This window comes from Fukomys damarensis, unplaced genomic scaffold (assembly GCF_012274545.1).
Source record: "Fukomys damarensis isolate Sample0158 unplaced genomic scaffold, DMR_v1.0_HiC HiC_scaffold_35, whole genome shotgun sequence".
Taxonomy (NCBI): Eukaryota; Metazoa; Chordata; class Mammalia; order Rodentia; family Bathyergidae; genus Fukomys; species Fukomys damarensis.
The window spans coordinates 37,472,699-37,487,570 of record NW_022900947.1 but is presented as its reverse complement, the minus strand read 5'-3'; the positions used below and the strand labels follow the sequence as shown (position 1 = coordinate 37,487,570).

The 14,872-nt window shown below is 39.7% G+C and overlaps 1 protein-coding gene across 1 annotated transcript in view; it reads left to right on the top strand.

Moving 5' to 3' along the window:
* Corin (corin, serine peptidase) overlaps nt 1-14,872 on the top strand; it is a 243,289-nt gene that overhangs the window by 1,047 nt on the left and 227,370 nt on the right. The gene's annotated exons all lie outside the window — the stretch shown is intronic.

Here is a 14,872-nt window from a genome sequence, read left to right as displayed (position 1 = left end):
GAGAGGGGTGTCGGTCTGGTCCCGTGGAACTCGGTTCCCGGGATGCCGCGGCGGGCTGCTGTCTGCGCCACCTGACCGGGGCCAGTGGATGGCGGTGTAGGCGCTTGCACAGCCCTGCCCTCTCTGAGTTGCGGGCTCCTCCGGAAAGCTGTCCCAGCAATTCATAAAGTGCAGCGTTCCTCTTGTGGGAAACCAGTGCGCTATGAGGTGTCGGTCTGGTCCCGTGGAACTCGGTTCCCGGGATGCCGCGGCGGGCTGCTGTCTGCGCCACCTGACCGGGGCCAGTGGATGGCGGTGTAGGCGCTTGCACAGCCCTGCCCTCTCTGAGTTGCGGGCTCCTCCGGAAAGCTGTCCCAGCAATTCATAAAGTGCAGCGTTCCTCTTGTGGGAAACCAGTGCGCTATGAACCGGAGTTGCAAGACTTTGACAACTTTTCACAATTGTGGTCTGTAGCTTTTAATTTCATTTTAAAAAAATTAATTTCTGATGGAAGACCGCAAAGCGACCCCAGACCGCTACCAGAAAAGGAGTGAGATCAGGGTTAATCGGGGATTGTTGTCCAAAAACGCATTTTAGCAGAGTTTTGAAATTAAAGGTGATGTAAACCATTAATTTTGCCATAATTCCAAGAAAATGAGGCCCACGCCCCATTGGTCACAGCGACAACAACAACCAATATTCATTAGCTCCTTTGTATTATTATGCGCCCAATCATTAAGTTTGTGCTCAAAATCACTCCCAACCCAGGTGCCCGAGGCTTGAAAAAGTTGGATGTCCTTGTAGGGGGTCTGAGTGCTCAGGGGAACATAGGTTTTCGAGATCCTTCCCATAATACCAAGGGTTTCATAGGATGAATATTTTTGGAGTTACTCTGGCCTGGTATCAAATACATCTCAAGATTCAGTAAAGCTCCCCCCTACCCCCAGAGGAGGAGGCTTTTTCCTAAAAGAAGGTTCCTTTTAGATAGGATAGGGGGTAGACCGGAAGCTGAGGAAGAAGCCGAGCACCCCAATATCTGCTGAGAGTTTGTATAGCCACTCTCTACACGCTCTCTACAGTTGAACTTGTCACTGTCCATACTGGTAATAAGGTGCCTTGATCTTTAATTTTCCTCTTTCTTATACCTCCAACCTCCTTCAGCGCAGAAGCGTTAGGGCTTCTGAATGTCTCTACTGGTGAGTCCCCCTGAGGACCAGGGGAGCTATGACATCAAATTTTAGCTGAACAGATACAAGGGAGAAAGGAGTATTTATTTATTTTAAAAAAAGTTTTTATCAGTACTTGTTTGCAGCACATAATGGTTACATTCATTGTGGGGAGTTGGTACAAGTCCCCAACACATTTTAATTCCTTTTAGTTTCCCTTCTCTCTCCACCCCACCTCCCTCCATATCTTGTTTGGTCTCCTTCCCATTTGCAAAAGCTATATGTGCCTCCCTGTTTCCTATTACCTATCTTTTATTTTGCTCTGTAATTTATTTATACTTGGGGTTTCTCATATAAGAGAAACCACGCTATAGTTAAGCTTTTGTGTCAGATTTATTCCTCTTGACATTATGGTCTCAAGGCACAACCATTTTTCTACAAATGACTCAAATTTGTCCTTCTTTATAGCAGAGTAGAACTCCATTATATATAAATACTACATTTTCTAAACCCATCCATCTATTGATGGATATAAAGGCTGCTTCCAAGATTTAGCTATTATGAATTGTATTGCTATAAAAATAGGTATACATATATCACTATAATATGATGTCTTTAACTCCAAGAAAGATGTATTTAAACTGCCACTTTTTCCTTAATAAATTATTCAGTGAGTATTCATTCACACCTCCTCTGCCCTGGCACTGTTTTCCATATCCCACTTTGATGAAATGGAGGAAACAGTATATGTTGGCCAAAGGATGTTTACCTTCAAAGTACAAGATCAACACTAAGCACTCAAAGGACTTGATTTTTTCTCAGTTTCTATACCCTTTCTCCCAAAATATCAGTTGTGGATTTTAGGATGTTCAAAAAGGTGGAAGTGGAAGAAATGTTAAGAGGAAAAGATGCCGTAGATGATAGGCCTTGGCAGGAAGAATTTAAAAGGAGTGTAAGCTTCAGTGTTGGCCATCTTGTTCTACCCCTTGAATGTCAGGCTCTGGGCAAGTCATATAATCTTGCTGAGCCTGAGTTTCCATCAGAAACTGTTGACCACATCATACTGTTGATGATTGCAAGGACACTGCTAAGATTAAGGAAATAAATGTGTACTGGAGGTATTGTGTATGCAGCAGTTTTACATTCTACGAAGGCTTTAATCCTTTTTTTGTTAAAACCTCTTATTGAGGTATTGGCACACAAAAAGCTGCACAAATTTAATATATACAAATTGATGAATTTGGAGTAAGCATATGCCTGTGAAGCTATCACCACAATCAGTGTCATAAACATATCTATCACCTTCAAAAGTTTTCTTCTGCTCCATTTATTGTTATTATTTTGTTATAAGAACACATCATAAGATCTACACTCAGTAAAATTTTAAGTATGATATATAATATCGCTAACAATGGAGCAGGGATGGCTAGGACTTACTTATCTTGCAATGCTGAAATTTTATGCCCTTTTGCCAACACCTTACCATTCTCACCTCCTGCCCCAGCAATCAGTATTCTACTCTCTCTGATATTGACTCTAGATTCCTCATGGCAGTGTGATCATGTAGTGTTTGTCCTTCGGTGTCTGGCTTTTCTCATTTAGCATAATGTCCCCCAGGTTCGTCAATCTTCTTGCAAATGGCATGATGAATAATCTTCTTTTTAAAAGAACTATCTTCTTTTTGGAAGACTGAGTACTATTCTATTCCACTTATTCACATATTTTCTTTATGTATTTATGCACCAATGGACATTTAGGTGGCTTCTTTGTTTTGGCTATTGTGAATAATGCTGAAGTAGAGGAGGGAATGCAGGTGTATCTTCAAGATCTTAATTTCAATTCCTACATCCAGAGGTGGGATTCCTTGATCATATGGTAGTTCTACTTTTATCTTTTGAGGACTATCCATGTTGTTTTCCACAATAGCTATACCAATTTAGGTTCCTACCAATAGTATATTGGGTTTTCCTTTCTCCATATCTAAAAAAAAAAATGACTTTTTTGTTTTGTTTTGTTTTTGGAAATAGCCATCCTAACAGTTGTGAGGCAATACCTCATTTTGGCTTTTATTTGCATTTCCATGATGATGATGATGTTGAATAACTTTTCATATACCTGAAAAGCTGGGCATTTGTAGGATTTAATTAAAGAAATGTCTGTCCAGGTCATTGACCTATTTTTTAAAAAAATGTTAATTTTTTTCATTTTGCTACTGAGTTATAGGATTTCCTTATAGATTTTGGATATTAATTCTTTAATATATGCAGTTTGAAAATATTTTCTCCCATTCTATAGTTGAATTTTTATTCTGTTGATTGTTGCCTTTGCTGTGCAGAAGTGTTTTAGTTTGATGTAATCCCAGTAGTCCATTACTTTTGTTGCTTGTGCTTTTGACTGCATGGGATTATTGCAAGAGCCAATGCTGGGAAGATTTTTTTCTATAATTTTCTCTTGGGAATTTTATGCTTTTGGTTTTTGTTTAAGTCTTCAACCAACTTTTACTAGATTTTTGTGTATGGTATGAGATAGAGGACCAATTTATTCTTTGCATTTGGATAATCATTTGTTAAAGGGACTACTTTTTCCACATTGTCTATTCTTGGTACCTTTGTCAAAGAACAGATGACCATAAATGCATAGATATTTCTCTGGGCTCTCTACTCTGTTCCTATTGGTCCATGTGTGTGTTTGTATGCCAGCTTGATTATTTTGATTACTACAGCATTATAATATAATTTGAAATCAGAAAGTATGAAGCCTTTACCTTTCTCTTCCTCAAATTGCTTTGGCTACTTGGTTCCTGGATTGGTCAGCTTTCCTTTTGCTAGGACATATTACCTAAAAGCCATGGAATAAAAGCAGAAGTTTACCTTGGGTTGTGGTTTCAGGGAATTCAGTTTGTGGGTTGGCTTGTTCCAAGGCAGGAACATCATGGTGGAGCAAAGCTCCTTAGTTGGTGGCAGCTGAGAAGCAGAGCAAGGGAACAGAGCTAGAGAGGAAAGGGCAGGTGCCATATATAGCACCTCCATGACTCACCCAGGCCCTCAATTAACAGGGCATTTCTTTAAGCCAATCAAACTGACACAATCAAGGTAAATCCCCACAGCCCCAACCTGTTATTGAGTATTCCATCTCAGACTAAGTGAGGAAAGTCCCAGCCAGTTTTCTGTGGTTCTACAACTATGCTGTGCAATAGAGTAGTGGCTAGCAGCATGGGGGCTATTTAATAAATCAAAATTAAATCAAATTAAAGTTCCATTTTCAGCCTCACTAGGCACATTTCAAGTGCTAAGGGTGACTCTTTGGATAGCATGGATAGAAGATCCTCTTTACTGCCGGATGAGGTTCTTTTAATGATATTCTAAGTAAAAATTCTTTTGTCCTAGCATCTCTGTGCTTTTTCTATTAAGGAGTGTTTGGCAGAATCATTTCTGTTTTGTTGAGGCCTTTTACACTGCTTTGGATTTTATTGACTAGTAAATGGCTAGATTCATTAATAATCAGCCAACAAGTGTGCATTAGTCCTAGAATCCCTTTTAGTCTTGATAGTTTTTGCTTATGTATTTTTTCCTCTTTCTAATGTGCTTTTAAGACTGATGAGTCTCTTGGTTTTAGAGCAGAAACTGATGTAGTAGAGGGAGTCTCTTCTCGCCCACACATACCCTTACATGTTGTACCATTTTTCATAAGAATGAAAATATGAGGATCCTGAGTCAATATTCAGAGCAAAATCTGATGAGACTATTCAACTTATTCTAGATTTAAGAATGAATACTCCACCCCTTTAGGACCCCTCTTAAACTTATCACCATTTGATGAAGTGTGTACAGTATTATAGCTTATTTTGACTATTTTCTCTCTTTTGCTAGAATACATGCTGAAAAAAACAGATTTTTCAATTATCTTCATTGCTGGATGAGTTTCAGAAATATATTTGGCACCTAGTAACTCTTTGTGAATGAATTATGCAGAGAAATATTTGAAACTCACTAAGATAAATAAATGCTGAACAGTACTAGTTTCCTAGAGTTGCTATTAGCAAGTTGTTATGAATTGATTGGCTCATAATATCAGAAATTTCTTTGCTCACTGTTTTAGAGGCTATAAGTTAAAAATCAAGGTGTTGGTAGGGTCTAGCCCCCTTGAAGGCTAGAAGGAAAACTCCTTCCTCCTTTTTTTCTAGCTTTTGGTGGTTGTCAGCAGTCCTGGGTGTCCCCGGGCTTGTAGATGTCACTTCATCTGTGCTCCCATCACCACACAGCCGTCTTCCCTGTGTGAGTGTGAGTTCCCTCCTCATGTTACAAGTACACCAGTCATATTGGATTTAGAATTCACCCTTATCCGGTATGACCTCATCTTTTCCCTGCCTCAAACTTTTACTCGCTAAGAGTTTATTCTGCTTTTGCTTTGCTAAATCTGCTTCAGATCAGGCATAGTTTATAATAGTTATTATTCTTACAGGAAGGCAATCACTGTTCAGGTTAGGAGATCATATTCTGTTAATGCGAGCTTTCTACCTGTTATGGCTTACATCTAAAATGTTCCCCAAAGCTTCCTGTGCTCTTAGGTGGGGCTTTTTGGAGGTGCCTAGCTCACGGGATTGTGATACTTATCATGGGATTAGTCCATTGATGTGTTTATAGCTGGGTGTGATGTTGGAGGTAAAGCTTGGTAGGAATAGGTGTGTCACTGTGGGTGTGGCCTGGAAAGTTATCTATACTGTCTCCTCCCTCTATCACTTGCTGGTTCCTGTCTACCATGCCATGAACCGGTTCTCCTCTTTCTGTGGTGCCCCTGTGCCCTGCTGCCCTGCCTTGGAACCAGCCAACTATGCACTGAAATCTCTACAGACTGTGAGCCAAAATAAACCTGTCTTTCTTTAACTTGTGGGTGTTGGGTATTTTGTCCTGGCAATGAGAAAATAACTAAGACTCCAGTGTGGTGTGTAGTACACAGGGCAGTTTGTCTATGGATTGCTGAGTCAGTGGCTCTCTCCAACCTGTCACTTATCTCAAGGCTTGTCTCCAATACCTCTCTCTACCTTTTCTGTTTACTCAAAAAGGACCACAGACGTCCCAGAGCACTGCTGCTCGTTCTGCCTCATTCCTGAGCACTCGGCAGCAGCGTTTGCTCCACTCTGAGCTCTGCAGAAGGGTGCCGGGTGCCTGTAAATTATGTTTGCCTCTCAGAACACTAGTGGTTACCTCCATCAGTTCACCTTGCAGCAGCTGTTTGAAATGCCCCTGTAGTCCGTGTCTACATGTCCAAGCCATCAGAGCTGGTGGTGACAAATGGCTTTCAACGCCTGATTGGGCTGGCTGGGGACCCAGGGAGGCCTGCAGGTGATCCATCTTGCCATTCGATATTGGTGCTGAAACTCTGCAAGAAGCTCAAAATGACATATGTGGAAAAGGGCCAGTGAGCCACCAGGCTACCTTGGTAAACAAGGCAGAAAATACAGGGGTGAAGTGAAAGACCATTTTGGAGCCTCTCCTCGTGCTTGCTCAGCTCAGGCCTGTCGACTCTAGTTGGTGGTATTTGAGGAATACCTTCAATTTCCAGTACGTGGGAGCATTTTAAAGCAAACGTTCTGCAGCTTTCATTGAAATGCAGGTCTCTCCAAAGCCAGGAGAGTGGCATTCTGCTAAAGTGCCACAGCAGCTTATTAAAAGTCGACACTATCAGGAAATATTAATTAGTGGCTTCATAGATTCCTTGAATATTGAAAAATATTTTTATGAATATTCAATCTGAATTTTTTTCTGGTGAGGGCAGCACACCTATCCAAAAGGTGAAACCCTTTTGCTAGACCTAAATAATCTTCACTTAGAAGAATTTAGCTACACAGTCTGGACAGAAAGAATAGTTTCATCCATTCATCCAACAGATATTTATATACTAAGGATAGTGGTAGGCACTTGGGATTTAGCAGGGGAAAAAAAACAAAGATCCCTACATTTGTGAAGCTTAGTTTCTGACTAATTAATAAACCCTACCCCAGCAGTTCAGGGAAGAGAGAACCCTATAAACAGATGCATTGTGCTGCTTGGCCTTTGGCTCTGCGCCCTGGAGTGAGAGCCCAAGACCAGGGATGATAGTCTGCTGTCAGTTTCAGAACCTGGTTCCTTATCCATCTTAGAGTTCTACCTGTGATCTGTAGTGCTTTGTGTTTAGATGTCCCCCAAAGCCTCATGCAAACTTTCTTTTTCAGAGGTAGTGGAGTCTGGAATGTGTGATGCTGCAGTTAAGGGTGTGTGATTACTAAACTACTAGGTGTGAGAGATTAGTTTGGCACTGCCCTAATCCCCATAGTCTGAATAAGATAAAAGGAGCAGAAAGGTGCTGTTAAGACTCCCTTTGTTGCCTTTGTTTCCATGTGGGTGCCATGTTGTTTTTCCTCTGTGATGTCTGTCTGCTTTGGAGCCCTCTGATTACAGACTGAAACCTCTACAAATTGAAAGCCAAATAAACACTTTCCCCTCTAACTTTGGGTACTGGGTATTTTGTCTCAGCAAGGAGATAAAAGTAAATAACATGGACTTTGAATTTAAAGATCCGTACCTTTTTGTCCTCTCACTTTGAGCCAATTAATCTGGTATTCAGTGAATACCTGTTCCAATTCTAGAAAAATAATTGTGGGATTTTTTGTGAAGATTTAGAACTTAGATTGATTTCCACTGTGCCACTTCTGTAAGGATTTTTAAGGATTATTTTGACAGGACATAATTTTCACATTTGTGATGCCGGGTTCTGAAGCTCATCCTGTAAGCAAGATACTACAGCTCTATAGTGTGCTTTGAAAAATCAAAGCTACATTATTTTACTTCATATTTCCCTGTGATCCTTTACAAACAATTTTATCCAACAATTGTCCCTCCCTAAAATATTCCAAGGGATTTAGGAGCTCCCACTCAGGAAGAGGGGAGTATGCCATAGGAGCGCAGCCTGGGTGAGAGGCATCCGCACTAACCTTCATTTTTGCTTCCCTCTTAGTGGGTGTTTTCCAATGCCAGTTACAGTGACCCTCTATCAAGCTGCAAAATTGCTTATCCCATCCCAGAAGCAATTAGAGGAAAGTTGAGAGCCACCGTTTACCCTGGGTCCTTTGGGGGTATCTAATCTGGCTGAGCATTTTACCCAGCTGTGCAACGTGGGGGTGGTGGGAAGAATGGGGAGAAACAGTCACTGGTGTTGAGGGTCTTTTACTAGATAGGCCAGGATTAGGTTGGGAGCTGGGTACGCCCCTGGGGTAACTTTTAAAACAGAGCTTTCCTTAAAAATTTTGTTATCCTTTCTCTCATGTTTCTCAAAGACAAAGAGAAAACATTTTTAAAAATCATCCAAATTTGCCTTTTTCTCCTTAATAGAGCAAGGTCCAGAAATAGGCATGATTTATCCATGATTTTACCTTTCATGGTTTCAGTTACTCATGATCCACAGGGCCCAAAGATATTAAGTAAAAGCTCCAGAGATAATTTATAAACTTTAAACTGTGAACTATTCTGAATAATGTGATGAAATCTTGTGATGTCCTTGTCCTACCTAGGGTGAGTATGTCAGTCGGGTTTTTATTTATCTATTGCTGTGACAACATATCTGAGGAAAAACAACTTAAAGGAAGAAATTTAGTTTGGCTGATGGCTTCAGATGTTTCAACACGCAGTCAGCTGGGTTCAAGGCAGAAATATCATGGAGGAAGGGTGTGACAGTAGAAAGCTGGTCACTTTATGAAAGCCAGGAAAGAGAGAGAAAGGGAAAGAGTCAGAAAGGAAGCTGTTGGAGACCAGGTATAGTCCTCAAGGTCAAATGCCACAATCTACTCCCTTCAGCTACACTCTACTTCCTGTCCTCCCAGCGATGCAATCAAATTTTGAGCATTCATCATCCAATCTCTTCTCAAAAGCCCATCATTTTAAATACAATGAGCCTTTGGGGGAACATTTTAGACAATGCCAATAAGGATGAGAATCAGCTCTTTTTCCAGCTTAGCTACCCTGCACCAGCTACCTGCCTATTTGTCACTTAGTAGCCGCCTCTGCCTTTAGATTGACTGTCTTTGTGTCAGTGCTTGTGATCAAGCAGCCCTTACGATTGTGAAGGAACAAGAAATTTGTGCTAGTTTTGCTGTCAAACTGAAATTGCAAAAGTTACAACCATAATGGGTGATATACACTTGGTAAGATGGAAAAGGCATTCAATTTGTGTGTGCATTTATAGAAAAAAAATAGCATAAATAGGAAAATTACCAGAGGATTCAGTTATCTATGGAGGATCTTGAAATAGATTCCCTGTGGACTCTTCTTCCTTTTCACCACTCTCTGGCATGAGGATCAACTCTGATATGAAATAATGGGTGCAGAGAATCTGTGATGGTTCCAGTTGCTGCAGCAAAAAATGTTAAATAAAAACACATAGACACAACCTATTAAATAAAAGTAGTTGAGAAAGCTGTGGATCCAGATCTTGGAGGTTTTTTTTTCTTTTTTAATATATTTTTTAAGAGAGAAAAGAGTAAAAATAAATAGTGCTAATAGCCTTTCATAAATTTAAAAACTTTGGGTTTTGCTCTTCCTTGCTGCTTGGTGAGCAAGTCAGTCCTGAGTTTGTTTGGTGGGTGGAGTGGGATGAGCTACAAGGCACAGAGAGGAGAGAGAATGGAAGGAGGAAGAAGGGTGTCCAGCCAGGCATATTGGTGCTCATGCAGATTAAAGGTGATGCGGTTGCTGATCTAAGTGGGGCATCAGGGTCTGAGTAACCTGAGGGAGGTGTCTACATGGTGGGGGGGGCTGTGTAAGGATGTGAGACTGGACAGGGTGAGCATGGTATGCAAGGTGGGTCTGGGACAAGGCAGAGTATTATAGGTTGAAGAATTCATCCAATAAGTAAGCATGTCATCAATAAGATGGATTTCTCCTAAGTGGAGAAAAAGTTAATGTAAGTAGCGCATCGGGAATCACCCCTCTGAGAAGGAGGAGGATCGAAAGTTGAAGCCAAACCTGGGCAATTTAGCAACCGAGTGAGACCCTGTCTCAGTCTGTAAAAACAGGGCTGGGGAAGTAACTCAGTGCAAGGGATCTGGGCTTAATCCCCAGTAACACAAAAACAAATAAATCCTAGATCTAGAACCTGTGTTATGGGATGAGAATTGAAGATATTCATGAAAATTTGTGCCTTTCAGTGTATAAAGATAGATACAGATATGTGTGTATGTGAGCACACACACTATATAAACGTTTGTCCAGCTAGCTGTGCCTATGGAGCTAAGTGGGGAATGGTGACACCCCGAGAGCTATAAGCATTTCCTATGAGTGCCCAGGTCTTGCTTTTTTGGTATTATTTTTTACAAAAAAGAACTAAACTCCTTGGAGAAATGGCTGATGAAATGGCTTGATGAAATGACAGCAAGTACAGGCTGAGTTTAAAACATCTCGTTTCAGAAATGAAGGGAATGTTCAAAGAATGATAAGAGCATGTCAAAGGGACACAGAAGCCAGCTTGAACAGGCTCCTTCCAGCCACATGGAAGCTAAGTTGAGCATCAAAGTAAACAACGTATTTAGAGATTATAAACTATTGAATAAAATAGGAAACCAAGGGTTCATACTGAGACAAGTAAAGGAATAAATGGAGTTTTTTTTTGTTTTTGTTTTGTTTTTGGCACTGGGGATCGCACTCAGGACCTTGTGCTTTTGAGGCAGGAGGAGGGACCACTGAGCTTAATCCCTGGCCTTTAAATGGAGTTTTTGAAAGAAAAGATATTTTAAAAATTTTGGGGATGTAGCGCAGTGGTTCCTGTGCCTGCCTTGCAAGCACAAGGTCTTGAATTCAATCCCCAGTACCGAAAAAAAAAAAGAAAAAGAATGACCTCCCAGCCATCAAACCTATTGTTCTTTGCCGGGAATGGTGGTGCAAGCCTGTAATCCCAGCACTCAGGAGGCTGAGGCAGGAGGATCGTTGTGAGTTCGAGACCAGCCTGGGCTACACAGTGATTTCCAGGGCAGTCTCAACTACACAGTGAGACCCTATATCAACCCCCACCCCAACCAAAAAAAGTTTCAAACACCTTGTCACAAAATACTTGTTAATTACACTAGGGGAGGGAGTAACATTTAATGGGAGGCTGGGCATGCAGCACCTCTATCTTGTAATTGATATGCTTATCACCAATAAAAGGACAGACTAATAGGACATAGTGCAAAGAATGTAATATCACTTTGACCTTTACGCTAAAGTTGCCTGATTTTTAATCTGGACCTCACCAGAGGAACATTTTACAGAGCAGTAATTTACAAAAGTGTCAAAGTCATGAAACACAGGAAAGACTGAAGAAGACAAAAAGACATGAGAATTAAATGTAATACATGATTCTTAATTCATTTCATATATGAATTATTATTGGGACTGCTGGGAAAAACTCAATGGGTTTGAGAATTAGATTTAACAGTGGAACGATACAATTTCTTGATTTTAATGGCTCTCATAGACTTGGTCTTTTAAAAAAAAATTTTTTTTTTGAGACAGGGTCTCACTATGTAGTTGAGACTGCCCTGGAACTCACTATGTAGCCCAGGCTGGTCTTGATATGATGTGGTTTTGGTATCAATGCACAAATAAAATTTTTAATCTCATTAAGCTATCCAGCAAAAATTAACTTTTTTCCTTTTTCAAAAAATTGAAATGACTACACATTTACAGACAAGTTGAGAGTACAATACAAAGGATTTCTTATCTAAACCTTTTGTATTCTAGGTGGCTAACCAGTCATCCTATCCTTCTGGGATATATTAGTGGATATTTCCCGCAAACAAGGATATTCTCCTACCTAACCAAAACACAGTCATTAAAATCAAGAGCAACCACATAAGAACTTTACTTCAGAATTTCCAGTGTTACCCTCCCACAGTGACTGGGGTGAGAAAGTACATAATTGCTTCTCAGGGTGTGTTAATATCCAGTTTGTCCTTGACATTATTACTGTGGCTGATTTTGTTGCTATTGCCAAGGTGGTGTAGTTGTTGCTATTGTTTTTCTCCGTAGTCAGTATCTGGATAGCCTTTGTGACACTAACAGTAGTTCTGTGATCTAGTCTCAGAGAACTGGGTATTGGGCCAAATACACTGCAGCCTCTCCTGGCAAATAAATGGAGGTGGTTGAACTTAGAATAGAAACAAAAGCTTATAGTTAGCCATGCCCAGGGTGCATCAGTGAAAAGCAGACACTAGCTCCATACTAGCAGAAAAGTCTTCCACTGTAGCTAACCCACAGACCTCGGTGCACACATGCATGTACACACACACACACACACACACACACACAAATTAAATGAATTCAAAAGAAACATGAGATGACGAGGCAACAAAATGCCTCCTAAAACTTCCAGAGCAGATCCACAGGGCAGTGAAGGGCAAGAAATCAAAAGCCACACACCCAAACTATATGAAAGAATAACAGAGGAGATTAAAAACCAGATCAATAGGGTGCTCAGTGAGGTAAAAGAAAATATAACTAAATAAACAATGGATTGAATAGCTAAAACAATTAAGATTACAGAAAACACTAATAAAAAGCTACCTAAGCTAAATAAAATGTTACAAAACATGAATGACCAGTTTAGCTAAGAATCAGAGTCCATGAAAAGACTAAAGAAATTCAGAAGATTAAAAATTCTATTGCAAGTATGGGCAGCAGAAGCAACCAGTGTGAAGACAGAGTGTCAGAAGATAGGGTTACTGTCAGAGGCTAATTTTTCAGAGATACATTAAAAACAACAAGATAACACAAAAAGTGGAGCCAGCAGCATCTAGATGATGCAAAGCCAAGTAATATAAGATTAATTGGAATTAGTGAAGATTGAGAAGATGGCACAAATGGCATAAAAACCCATTTACAGAATAATAGCACAAAATTTTCCAAATATGGGAAAAGAATTTAATACACCGATAAGGGAGGCATATAGATCCTCAAATAGCCACAATCATAAAAAATCCCTTCTACTACACATCAGTCAAAATCCCTGAAGTCCAACATCAACTGCATCATAAAGGCTGTTGGAGGAAAAAGCAATGAATCACTTATAAAGGTAAACTCATTAGAATTATAGCAGGCTTCTCAATATAAACATCAAGGTCCAGGAGAGCTTGCAGTAAAGTATTTCAAGCCCTAAAAGAAAACAACTTCCAACACAGACTGATAAGTTCTGCAAAACTTTCTTCAAAGTTGATAGTGAAATAAAATATTTCCCTGACAAAGAATACATTAAGAAACTCATGACCACCAAACCAGACAAGCAGGCATCCCAGGTATGCAAGGATGGTTCAACATGAACAAATTAATAAGTGTAATCCACCACATAAATATCAGCATGGACAAAAATTACATGATCATCTCAGTAGATGCAAAAAAGCCCTCTGACAGACCCAACATCCAATTATGATTAAAAATCCTGAAGAAAACAGGTATATAAGGACCCTGACTCAATCTGAAAATAGCCATTTATTACAAACCTACTGCCAACATCACATTAAACAGGGAAAAATTGAGAGCTTTTCATCCAAAATGAAGAACAAGACCAAGATGTCTTGTTTCATATAATACTGAGAACATTATCCACAGAAATCAGGAAGAGAAAGAATTAAAAGGGATATGTATAGGAAAGGAAGAAGTCAAATTATCATTATTTGCAGAAAACACAATCCTCTACATAGAAGATCCAAAATATTCCACCAAAAGACCTCTAGAATTAATAACCAAATTCAGCAATATAGCAGAATGCAAAAATCACACAAAAATCAGTAGCATTCCTCTACACCAATAATTTGCTGAGAAAGAAATTAGGAAAACAATACCATTCACAATAGCATCAGAAAAACTAAGTACTTAGGAATGAACCTAACCAAGAAAGTGAAGGCCCTCTGCAACTCAAACTACAGTACTCTGAAAAAGGAGATCAATGAGGACATGAGAAAATGAAAATACATCCTTTATTCTTGGATAGGCAGAACCATAATATAAAAATAGCCCTACTTCTAAAACTTATCTACAGATTCAATGCAACACCAATGAAAAAAACCCACAGTATTTTTCACAGAATTAGAGAAAACAATCCTAAAATTCATATGAAACCAGAAGAGACTTAGAATTTCAAGAGCAATCCTGGACAACAAAAGCAAAGTAGGAGTCATCACAACCCCAGACTTCAAGTTATACTACAAAGTTACAGTGATAAAACAGCATCATGCTGGAACAAAAACAGACACATGGGTCACTGGAGTAGAATAGAGGATGTAGAATCAACTCCAGGTACACTCAGCTATTTGATATTTGGTGAAGAGGCCAAAAATGTGCAGTGGAGGAAAGATAGCCTTTTTAAAATTTGGTGCTAGCAGTTTGTAATAGCTAAAACTTGGAAACAGCCCATTTGACCATCAGTTGAAAACTGGATAAAGAAGATGTGGTTTTTCTATAAAATGGAATACTACTCAGCCATAAAGAATGAGAAATTAGAGTCATTCATAGGAAAATGGATACATTTTGAGAATATACTCTTAAGTGAAATAAATAAGTCACATATGTGTAAATACCGAATAGTTTCTCTGGTGTGAAAAACTGTAATAGTACACAAGATCCTAATGGGATAAATAGCAATGTGAAATAGGAAGAAAAGGGCTAAAGGTGTAGGGAAAGTGGGAAGGGTAGGGGAAAGGGAATAAGGGAAAAGAAAATATGACA